Source organism: Nelumbo lutea, chromosome 1 (genome assembly GCF_056320005.1).
Source record: "Nelumbo lutea isolate HS-2025 chromosome 1, American lotus-T2T, whole genome shotgun sequence".
Taxonomy (NCBI): domain Eukaryota; kingdom Viridiplantae; phylum Streptophyta; class Magnoliopsida; order Proteales; family Nelumbonaceae; genus Nelumbo; species Nelumbo lutea.
In genome coordinates, this window is record NC_142684.1 from 103,875,028 (window position 1) to 103,888,047 (window position 13,020).

Sequence of the window (13,020 nt, forward strand, 5' to 3'; positions counted from 1 at the left end):
ACTCGGCTTCTAACTTGTTGACGACCCCGACTGCCTTTTTTACCCTAGCCCGGTATCTCGTGGCCACCACCTCAGCAGTTTTCACCTTCGCAGCCTGTTGCTCTGACTGCTTCAAGAGCACATGAACTATGGAATTGGTCTGCAAAAGAAGCAAATTTTACTAAGTACTAGAGAACATCCAAGCGACAACACAGTAATGAGATCGAAGACATACTACCATGACATAGCACAGTGCCTTCGCGCCTAGTTCAGGAGTCTACTGCTTGGCAAGCTGGGAGATCTCCTTGGAAAAATGGCCTTCGTGCTCCTTTTGAGGCTGACTCGAAAGTCCATGATACTTCAGTTCTCCTTGGGGCCCTTACCTGAAGATTCGGCCTGAAATGATTGGATCGAGGCTCAGAAGGCTGGGCCACCTCAGGCTGACAAGGCGGTGACCTCCTCTCTTTGTCCTCCTCGACCAAGTTGATAACTGGAACCTCCTCGACTTTAGCAGGGGTAGCGGGCTCAACAATTGATTCCTAGGAAGAATCGCCTCAGAGTGTCTTCCTCTTTCTCTTCTTCATGTTAGAGAAGAGTTGAGTCATTGGAAGGTCAAACATGATGCCTTCAGAAGACGAGCAGAAGATCAATCAAAGTAATATAAAAGAAAGTAGCATGAAAAGACGAAGTACCCGCGCCCGAAGTGATGACCTACTCGGGGGACTCAGCCCAGCCTTAACGAGCTTCTCCTTGGCCAAATAGTCCTTTAACTTTGGGCCAAACTTCGCTAGGGAACACATCTTTTTCTTCATCTTCCTATCCAATCGATCTCTGGGGTTATTGATGCCATTCCTCTAGTGTGTTGGAAAAGGCCACCCGTCATCAATAGCAATCATGAAGTATCTCCTCTTCTAGGCTGGGACCTTCGAGGGATACTCATGAAGGAGTTTATATCCAGGTTGGTATGATATATAATAACTAAACTTGTTCATGCCCTTGGGACTAGTTGGATTCTGTTTAATGGAGCACAGCGAGCTAAAAGTATCTAAGTCTAAGGGGAGGTTGAAGTCATGAAAAAGAGAGATGGTACTGACCAGGGTGCAAACCGAGTTTGGGTGGAGTTGATCAATGGTGATGTCGGAGAATTTTAAAACTTCAACGGTAAAAGGGTGAAGTGGAAAGTGAAGCCCAACAATTAGGTGCTCTACGAAGATGGTTATCTCCTTGTGCTCGTGTTCCCAAGGAAAACCCTCCAAGGGAAGGTAGTAACCATAGTGGTCAGGGAATTTGTACCAAGCAACCAAATCACAGATTTGCTTGGCGGACATTGTGGAAGGGCCGAAGCTATCTAGTTCTCTAGTTTGGCGTGCACGGTGTGTAGACGAACCCTTCTTATGAGAAGCTCTTCGGTCTTGTACCAAGGTGCCCACCTCGACCGGACCAGACGCTAGATATTGAGCCCAAGTGCCCCCTCGGCCCGATTAGACCCCGTACTCTCTTTTCCAAACAAACTACCATTACTAGACATGACGGAAAGGAAGACGAAGGAAAAACTGGACCAAAGGAAGACAACTTACCTAAAAAGAAGGAGACTGACCTAGAGATTCCAAAGTTAGCACGCGACCTCTAGAATGCAAGAGCTCAAATCAAGACAAAGAAAATGGGACTCCAAGGCCCTTATTTATAGCCGTTGTATCCGATCACGGACAACTCTGATCAACCGGATCCACAGTTCCCATGAGGGCGCTCGCTCGACTTTCAAGGTCGAAATTGGTTGAGCGTGTGTTTGGCGTCTGCGGAATTTATAATCCAAGTGACGTCCACACGTTCCCAAGACGCGATCTAGCTCTAAGGTTGAGCCAGTTGGGTCGTTTAGGTATGACTCGTTGATCGGACCTCAACCAAATTAGAGACTAGTCCAAATCCACCCAGGCTTGTCGTGAACTCCTGCACTGGGTCAAGTACCCCTGGCATGGGAGTGAAGGGAAATTGATGAAAGGTATTTTGGCCTGACCCATCAACACCCAGACACGTGGAAACAATCTGCTAACTGGATGATGATTCAGCATTCCCTACCACCTCAACAGGATAGGTCAGCTCGGGTACCTCAGGCACCTCCGCCAAGACCGAGGTTCGAGAAGCTTGTGATGACCCGACTTGCCAAGGTGACACGTAGCCAACTTCTAGAAGCTAGCCAGTTGTCCTTGACCTCTCTGGGATCACACCGCACATCCGCAAGCCTTATCCTTATCCCGCCCGGATCGGACGAACTCGGTAAGCCTTATCAGCTCACACAAAGTCCACCTCCGAGTGTAGAATGAACTCCTAGTAGCACGGGCGGGGGATCTTGGAGGTGTTTCGTAAGACCTACGACAGCTCACCTATATAAGGGCACCAACCCCAATGTTACAAGGTATACACGATTATTTGCTCACTAGCCTTCTAGCTTACAAGCCTTCAGCTCACATACAACTGCTGAATTAAGCATTGGAGCACCCACATTGGGTCCTCTGAGCATTATTTTCTTGCAATTCGACCAGCCAACTAAGCAGATCGACGTTCGAAATGCCCTCCAACTAGGAGCATTCAGATCTTGCACCATCAATTACCAAGTAAAAAAAACTATTTATTTTTTAGGAAAACATTAATGCTTCAGAGTGAACACAAAAAAATATCATTTTCAAGTGAGTTCTACGTTGACTGAATTGCTTTGTTCTTAAAGGTAATTGAACAGTTGGTTTTGTAGTTATTGTATTATTTTCAAAGTTAAAGATTTTTTCGCAAATACAACTTCATGGCGGTTCCTCTCACTCTTTTAGCCCATATAATGGCAAAAACCGCTTGTGAAAGCCCTCCTAAATGGGCACTCCTAAATAAAAGGGTTCAACCCATTCGTTTTTTGAAAGCTTAATCATATTTCATTCAATCAAGAAATTGGTACAAGTATAGAGAATTGACAACAAAGCCAACCAAGAAAACTCATATATAATTTCTCAGGAAGAACAAAATATAAATAGTGTATGAAGGAAGAGCTTCTGCAACCAAACAAAAGGTGAAGTAAGAATCATCAACAGAAGTAGTAATCCCACACATCTCCAACCACCAAAAGCGAAGAGAGAAAATGATAGGAGAGGTTCCCAAAAGAAATTGCAAAGTGTCGATAAAAGTATGGGTGAAGTAAAGACAACAAAGTCCCAAATGTTACAATCAAGGTTCAAAGTATCGATATGTATCGGCCCATATCAGCTAATACCACTCTCAGACCATGATTCTGAGGGTAGCTAGGACTTAAATGATCCCTTTGAACCAATTTTCAAAAAATAAAAAATAAAACATAAAAAAAGCACCAACTGATGTATTGGCTTATGTCGATATTTAGAACCTCGAATATAACCGCTACTAGAGACTATCACCCCATCGATAATTGCATCCACCGGAGAACTACGAACATAATTAACCATGGATGGCAAATGCAAGGTAGCAACCATTGGTATTGATTGCCCAACACAAGATCAAAGAGAAAGCAATCCCCTTGTCAAAAACCCCTACATAAAGAAATTAAAAAGAAATTAAAAGCATAACATGAGGAAAAGAAAAGAAAAACAAAAAACTAAAGGAGAATAATAGGGGAGAGGAAAGGCGGTTGGGTGATAAGAAAGGATTGAACAAAATAATGGTGGGAAGAAGAAAAGAGAGAATCAGTTGGGAGGAAGAAAGAAGAGTAAAGTAGGGGATGAGGGAAGAAAAGGAACAGTAGAAATTAAAAAAAAAAAAAGGGAGAAATGGAAAGGGGAGCTCCCCAAAGGTAGATGGACGATGGACGGCGAAGACCAAGAAAACCCTAGAGAGAAAGACTCTATAGAGTTCAATCCATTCATTCAAAGAGTACAGCAGTGGATTTGCAACATGTCAACATCCAAAGATTTCAACAGTTAGTCTGGGTCGTCCTTTGATAATTAAAGTTAGAAGAAGTTGTTAAATTGAATGGATAAAATAATTAAATAAATAAAATATTCAATGGTATATTAGTCTAACCAACATCAGCTTCAACCATTAAGTATCCCACAACATCCTTCAGCCATTAAGTATCCAACAACATCCTTACAAACTGAATCACTAAAAGACGAAGCAATGAGATTTTCAGTTCGGCCATTTCAACTGTTATCAAACGCCCCATAGTCAAATTCATCCATTAATTCTTTTTTTGGTAGAGATTGTTTTACGATTTATATTCACCATTCTTTTGTCCCTCGTAATGAAACTGCTCGCTGTTGGTTTTGTTATACTCTCGTCTGTTAATTCTTTTGTTCCATCTGTGGGGGCACGAAGGCTCAATATACACACTGAATTGAATGGTTGGTGTTTATTTATGCATCAGTAAAGATGCATGTGCAATGCATGTTAAGGCTTTTAAAACTGAACCTGACAATGAACCAGTTGGGGTCCGGTTCCCGGGTCGAATGGTTTAATCGTTCGAATCGAATAAATAGCCCGTTCTGATAAAAAATAAAAAATAAAAAAATAAAAATGGTCAAAACTGTTGAATGGTTCGAATGGTGCAACCGCCCAGGTCAGCACTTTGCTGACCAAATCAATGTTTTTTGGCAAATTTCCGATTTTGGGGAAAAATAGAATCGGTCCCAGTTTTTCCAGTTGGTCAAGTTTTGAACGGTCGGCCCAATCTGGTCCAGTTTTGAAAACTACGATGCACGTGGCAGTTTTGAACGACAACAATAATAAAAACATGATAACAAAAAAAAACAATAGTAATAATAATTTTAATTTCTTATCAAAACCATGTAATCAAGATAAGTAATTGAAGCATGGTATGTATTGGTGATTGGTGAAACAAATGACCTATTTGACAACAGTCTGTTTTATTTATTCTTTTTTTTTTTGTATTTTAGCTATTTTCATCATTAATCATAATAATTCTCATTTTTTAAAGTACTATTAAATATGTATATGCATTGCATATGGTAATTTCAGATAACATTAATAATTTTAGTATCTTTATTATAATCATTTAAAAAGAATAACTATTCAAAGCATGGTGTGTTGGTGGATTTAAATTTTATATATCATTTTTATTGTTAATAAAAATACTTCTTATTTATCATATTTATTTTGTTTAACATGATAAATATATAATATTAGAGATGTGCATAAATTGTATAGACAATTTTTTTGTATTTTATATATTTTCTTTTTTATATATTTTTGAGTTTTTATTATGTAATTATGACATCACGTGCTAGCCTATTTGACTAAAAAAAGCAATCTTATTTTTGGGCAACTTTAAATTTTTATTCCATTTACATAATAAACTCTAAAAATAATTCTTGCTTATCACACTTATTTTTGTTTGATATGATGAGTTTATAATATCTTAGATATGTTAAAATTTTCTATAAATGTTATGTATTTTTATTTTATTTTTGTATTTTTATCTATTTTTTAATTTTTACCATGGTTTTGAAAACTGATGAAGGAAGATTTGGCCCGACCTCACAGTTATGCGACACGTGGCAAAGACAACATCTCAGCACAAAAGCAAGCCTAAAGCGCGAACACCAAGGGGACACCAACGGACCGAACTCCCTACTGGGGGCCCGAACTCACCCTGGCCCCAAACTAGAAAGTAATCCGAGCTAGCCTACCTTGTAACAGTTCGGGATACACCTCGCCAAACTGGCCAATCTTGTAACAGTTCGGAATGCACCTCGCCGAACTGGCCAATCTTGTAACAGTTCGGAATGCACCTCGCCGAACTGGCCAACCTTATAACAGTTTGGGATATACCTCGCCGAACTGGCCGACCTTGTAATAGTTCAGGATACACCTCGCCGAACTGGCCAACCTGGTAAACAGTTCGGGATACACGCCGAACTGGCCTACCTTATCAGTTCGAGATATACCTTGCCGAACTGGCCAACCTTGTAGTAGTTCGGGATACACCTCACCGAACTAGCCCACCCTATACATCCGAACTCAAGATTTTTCCTCGTTCACCACTCCGCATCACCGTCTGGGCACCAAAACCAAACAAGTCATACCATGCCTGACACTGAGGAAGTTCGTACCCGAGGGCGCCGCACCCGACTGACTTGGGATCTGACGCTTGACGGCCGCACTCTAAAACAGCCACCTACCACTGCCATCTCCAGTTAGAGAGACAGCTAGGCAGTGGCGGTTCTGTCCCAGTAGAAAGGACGGTGACTGAATTGATGGACGCAAGAGTAATCATACCCGACCTGACAAGGGCCTCGGAGCGAGTGCGCGAAGTGATTTTAAGAACCCTCTGCCCCCAACAAACAAGGTATGTGAACTTTGCGCTATCTGGTCTACACTCTGCCTTGAGAGATTACTGACTTGAGATTTGGAGTTATCACACCGGGTTCCCCCCGGAGCTCTCTTCTTTCCCGTTTCAGGCTCCCCGACGCTCCAGCTCAGAGGCGAGTTCGTTGACAGCTAAGACCGGCCAGATTGTGCTCCATCAATTGGCGCCGTCTATGGGAAATAGCTTCTAAAAGCCTCCCTCTAAATCTCTTCTACCTACCCTCCTTTCAAAAACTCCAACACCCATTCCAACACTGAAATGGCCTCCTTCAGCAGTGCCGGACGTGGAACCAAAACAGCCACTACCGGAGAACAACTTCATGCTCCGGTGGTGTGCATTGGGCAGTTCACCATCCCCCTTTCAGTGGATGGGATCCCAAGCTTGAATGTGCCACACGCGGTGGCACCTCTCCCACTACCCATTGAAACGAACTTCGCGGAACCAACTGCTGTCCCACTGGCAACCCGCCAAAACTAGATAGATGATCTGATGCAATGCATGCGGGCAATGCAGGCCCAAATGCAGCAGTTCCAGCAGCACCAACTCCACCACCTCTCCCAACACCATTATCAACAACAATTCCCTCAGCTACCCTTGAACCAGCCGCTCCCCCCCGGCACCCTGTTTCAAAGCCGGTCAAGGCCTCCCCCCAAGGTGGATGGCCTCACCAAGGAGAGGCTTCTCGACCGCAAAACCCCCTAACAGTCAGGCCTCATCCCCGGGCCGAAAGCAAAGAAAGATCACCCCCGCCTCGCAGCCCGCGGGTGGGTCAAGAACCTCGCCAACAAAGTCACCTCGGTGCTCCAAGCCCGAGTTCCCACTCACGGAGAATCGCTTCAGCGCTTTAGCAGCAGGCCAGCAACCCGGGCCCATCGAGCTCGGCAACACGGAGGCAAGCAGCACCAGCACCAGGCCCACTCAAAGACGGCGCCGGCGAAGTCGCCGAACTGCTACTCGCGTGCTACCCGAGCTTAGAGGCAAGGAAGAAACGAGCTCGGGCGAGGTAAAAACCGTCCCCATTCTCTCAGTTCCTTCCCCCCTTTCAGCAGAACTTTTGGCAGTCCCCTTGCCTAGAGATTTCAAACTCCCTTCTCTGGACAAGTATGATGGGTCCTTCGACCCCAATGACCACGTCGACGCGTTTCAGTCACAAATGCACCTCGCTAGGGCAAGCGAGTCGTGCATGTGCATGGCCTTCACCACCACCTTCAGAGGGGTGGTCCACACCTGGTACCGGAACCTAGCTTCCAGGTCAATAAAAAGCTGGCCCCAGTTCGTGCAGATCTTCACTGCGCACTTTGTCACCAGTAAAAGGTGTCCCAAAACCGAGGAAAGTATCTTCAGGGTAATCCAAAGAGAGGGAGAACCCATCCGGAGCTACATCAAACGGTTCAATGAAGCATGTTTGCAGATCCCTCGGTTAGACCCTGTGGTACAGCTCGCCGCGACCAAAAGAGGGATGACGCATAAAGAGTTCAAATGGCACATGGTGGCCAGCCAGCCAGCAACCGTGGCCGACTTCCTCAAGCTCGCGGACAAGTTTATGAGAACAGAGGAAGAGATCAACCAGAGAATCGAAGGCGGGGTGGAAAAAAGAAAAAGAGAGGGCGAGCAGCCCTCCAACCCCGACAACAGAAGAGGCCATAACCGAGAGGCGAAGCCGAGCCAGCCGTCCCGAGCTCCCTTAGCAATTCAGACGGATTACACGCCATTGAACGCAAGGCAGATCGAGATTCTGATGACAATCAAGGACGCGCCTTACGTAAAGTGGCCACCTCGCCTGAAGAGCAACCCCAACGAGAGGAACAAAAATTTATATTGTAGTTTTCATAAAGATCACGATCATAGCACCGAGCAATGTAATAATCTCCGTGACGAGATAGAAGGACTCATCTATCACGGGTACTTAAGAAATTCTGTACACTACGACAATAGTAATAAAACAGGTCGGCAAGGGGAACACGGGAAGGATGTCCCCGAGCCAAGCAACAGACCGGCCGAAGTCTTGCAGCGACCTCCCCTAGAAGAAAGGCCAGTCCAGGGAACCATCCATGTGATAGTGAGCGGTTCGGTGGTGGCAGGATGCACTTCGGCGGCAGCAAGGACGTCAGTTCACGAAGCAGCCCGAGAGGAGCAGAACCCTCCCAAGAGGCCGAAGAAGGAAGAACCGATCTTTTTTACAGAAGACAACGCGCGAGGTGTTCACTACTCCCACGACGACGCGCTCGTCATAAAGCTAAGGATCAGCGACTTCGAAGTCTGGCCCGTGCTGGTCGACTCAGGTAGTTCGGCGGACATACTATTCAAATCGGTGTTCGACCAATTGCAGTTGCAGAAAAGCGATTTGAAACCTGCTCACACTCCTTTGGTAGGCTTCAGCGGAGAGGAAGTCAGGCCCTTGGGAAAAATAACAGTACCTGTGGAAGTCGACACATGGCCGTGCGCGGTAAGACTCAACCACGATTTCCTGGTGATCGCAACCCCCTCCGCATACAACGCCATAATAGGGCGACCAATTACGCATATTCTGCGTGCAGTGGTCTCCACCTATTATCTGGCAATGAAGTTCCCCATGGACTTCGGTGTGGGGGTAGCGCGGGGCGACCAACTCGAGTCCCACAAATGCTATGTTGCCGCCCTAAAGGGAAAAAAATAAGGCAGCCGACGACCTCGAACTAGAGCGACCTGCGGAGCAGGACGAGGAACGAGCTTCGCCCACTGAGGAAACAGTCGCAGTCCTGACCTCGGCTACAAACTTGACGCGAACTCTGCAAATTGGCGCCTCCATCAAGGAGCCTTTGCGAACTGAACTGGTGAGTTTCTTACTCCAAAATTTAGATATTTTTGCATAGTCCACGACAGATATGCCCGGTATTGACCATGGCCTCATAACTCACAAGCTTGACCCTGTAGTCAGACCCATTAGATAGAAGAAACGCATCTTAACCCCGGAGTGCTGGAGGGCGGTCGACGATGAAGTCGAAAAGCTCATCGCAGCGGACTTCATAAGGAAAGTTCATTACCCGAACTGGGTAGCCAACCCAGTGCTGGTGAAAAAAGCCAACGACAAGTGGTGCATGTCCGTCGACTACATCGACCTGAACCGAGCTTGCCCAAAAGACTGCTTCCCCTACCCCGAATTGACCGCCTCGTGGACACGACCTCGGGACACGAGCTACTAAGCTTCCTGGACGCCTACTCAAGCTACAACCAGATTAAGATGGACCAATCTGGCCAAGAAAAAACCAGCTTCATTACCGAGTTCAGCCTATACTATTACAAGGTCATGCCCTTCGGGCTAAAGAATGCTGGTGCGACCTTTCAAAGACTTGTAAATAAACTTTTTCGGCCTTTAATTGGCACGAAAATCGAATGTTATGTAGATGACATGGTCGTCAAAACACAATTTTCACGAGAATTAATAAGAGACTTGGATTCTGTCTTCCAAATTCTGTGTCAGTATAACATGAGACTAAACCCAAACAAGTGTGTATTCAGTGTCACCTCGGGTAAGTTCCTAGGGTACATTGTCAACCAGCGCGGCATTGAGGCCAACCCGGACAAAATAAAGGCCATCCTTGATATGAGACCACCTCTGAAAGTAAAAGAAGTTCAAAGGCTAAACGGCCGCATAGCCGCTCTGAGCCGCTTCATGTCCAAGTCGGCAGACCGCTGCCTGCCTTTCTTCAAGGCAATCAAAGGCAAAGGGTTCGAATGGACCCGAGATTGTCAGCTCGCGTTCGACGAGCTAAAGACTTACCTCGCCACCGTACCAACCTTAGCCAGACTTGAGGAGGGCGAAGTCCTAGAACTGTACCTCTCGGCGAGCGACGAAGTGATCAGTTCGGTATTAGTAAAGCAAGTAGATCGGGTCCAGCGGCCCGTCTATTATGTTAGTAAAATTCTGTAGGGAGCAGAAACAAGGTACCTGCAGATAGAAAAATTGCCTATGCACTAGTGATGTCAGCTTGGAAGCTCCGCCCGTACTTCCAAGCTCACACCGTCGTCGTCTTAACCGACAAACCGCTAAGACAAGTTTTGCTGAAGCCCGAGGTCTCCGGTAGGCTGACGAAATGGGCCATCGAACTCAGTGAGTACGATCTCCAGTACAAACCCCGGACTGCAATTAAGGCCCAAGCTCTAGCAGATTTTATCGTCGAGTGCACTTTCAGCAACGAAGCCCTACAGGCCCGAGGTCCCTAGTTCGAGCAAACCCAGAGCTCCCGAGCCAATAGAGTCTGAACCCTGTGAAGTAGTAGCCAGTGTGGCATCTCTCCTGGTCAGGAGAAACGCAAACTGGGATGAGGAGCCCTGAATCCTTCAAGTGGATGGTTCCTCGAACTAGCAAGGCAGCGGGGCTGGAATAGTCTTATGCAGCCTGGGCGGAACAAAGTTAGAATACGCACTACGCTTTGAGTTCGCGGCATCCAACAACGAGGCAGAGTACGAAGCACTGATAGCCGAGCTGAACTTAGCGCGAAAGGTAAAGGCAAAGCACTTGGTCATCTGTAGCGATTCACAGCTCGTAGTCAACCAAGTTACGGGCGAGTATGAAGCACGCGAGCTCTCCATGATCGCATATTTGGCGAAAGTAAAAGAGGCCCTGCTCAACTTTCAGTCACACTTCATCAGGCAAATCCTGAGGTCAGAGAACACTAAGGCCGACGCTCTGTCCCGGTTAGCCAGCACAAGTCACAACAACGTGAGAACCGTGTACATAGAGGATTTACCTCGGCCTAGTATTCTCGGGGGGACAGAGGAGGTCGCTCCCGTCATCGAAGCAGAGCTATGCTGGATCGACCCACTCGCGAGTTTCCTGATAGACGAAACCCTCCCTGCAGAACGCAATGCGACCAAGAGGGTGCAGCGCCAGATAGCCAAATACGTCATAATAGACGAACGGTTATACCGATGGTCCTACACGCTTCCCTACTTGCGTTACCTGCGACCTGTCGAAGCCGAGTTCGTACTCCACGACACTCATGTAGGCCTGTGCGATGGATACTTGGGGGGCAGAACACTCGCCCAAAAAGCACTTCGACAAAGATACTACTGGCCAACGATGAAAGCAGAAGCCGTCGAGCTCGTCAGAAAATGCAACAAGTGTCAGAAACACGCCAATATCCACCATCAGCCTGCTTCCGACCTAAAATACCTCGCCAGCCCGTGGCCCTTTGTACAATGGGGCATCGACCTCCTGAGACCATTCCCGCCAGCAACAGGCGGAAGAAAATTCTTAGTTGTTGCAGTAGATTACTTCACGAAGTGGATAGAAGCCAAACCTCTGGCAACTGTTACGGCCCGAAACATACAGAACTTCTTTTGGAAGAACATAGTATGTCGTTTCGGGTTACCTCGGGTACTAATTTCCAAAAATGGAAAATAGTTCGAGGATATCAAGTTCCAAGAGTGGTGCCAGAACATGGGGATTCGACAAAATTTCACCTCAGTTGCACACCCGCAGGCAAATGGTCAGACGGAAGTAATGAATAGAGCCATCCTGCGCGGACTGAAAGCACGTCTGGGTCAAGCTAAGGGACTGTGGGCCGAAGAGCTACTAAGTGTCTTGTGGGCTCACCGAACTACAAAAAAATCCACCACGGGAGAAACCCCCTTCAACCTCACCTATGGCACTAAAGCAGTGATCCCGACGGAAATCGAAGTACCAACATTGCGACTAGAAACGTACGACGATCGGACAAACGGAGATGAGTTACGTACCAACCTTGACCTACTGGATGAGGTAAGGGACCTCACGCATATCCGGACAGTGGCCTACCAGTAGCAGGTAGCTCGCTACTACAATGCCAGAGTAAAGCAACGAAGCTTTCGAGTCGGCGACCTGGTCCTTCGTAAGATTATGGTGCCCGAACCCGGCATGGGCAAACTTGGACCAAACTGGGAAGGGCCCTATAAAGTAAAGAGAGCGCTCGGGGTGCATACGAGCTCGAAACCTTGGAAGGCAAACAAGTACCTCGAGCGTGGAACATCATGAACTTAAGGCGATACTACCTATAAACCGCCAAACGAAGTGGACGAAATCAGGACATGGGCCACGATGTAGAGCCAAGAGGAACATCAGCGTAAACAAGCAAGGAAAAAGGCATATTATCAGCTCGGCAAAAAATCAGTTCGCTGCAAAAGACTCATGGCAAAACAGGTCGTGGAAGTATAATAACCCGGACAAGTGGCATATTATCAGCTCGACAAAGAAACAGTTCGGGAAAAAGGGACACGTGGGCAAAAAGATTATCTATTCCATTGCAAGAAACAATGCATTGGCCATCAGAAGGCACTTACAAAAAAAAAATTGTTACATGCCCGGAGCTACTTCTTCGCCATCAGAAAGCACTTCAACAACACCCGAAGGCCCTGCCTCTCCTTCAGAGTCCGGCTCGCCATCGACAGCATTGGCCATCTCCTGAGTTATACGCGAAGTGGATATGGCACTAACATCAAGGTCGTGGTATGTGTTCCGGATCATCCACCGACTCAGTTTGAACCCCCTCCTGTAAGAATCCAGCATCAGATCGTCAAAACACGGAGAGGCAATGTAGTCTTCAAAGGCCTTCTTCTTGGCGTCTTCAATGCCTTGGGAAAAAATCTGCATTTTCTCCCTAATGTCCTCCTAAAGATATTCGACTTGATGCTGCAAATCCAGCTTCAAGTCTGCCATGTGCTTGACAACAACCCCCATGGCC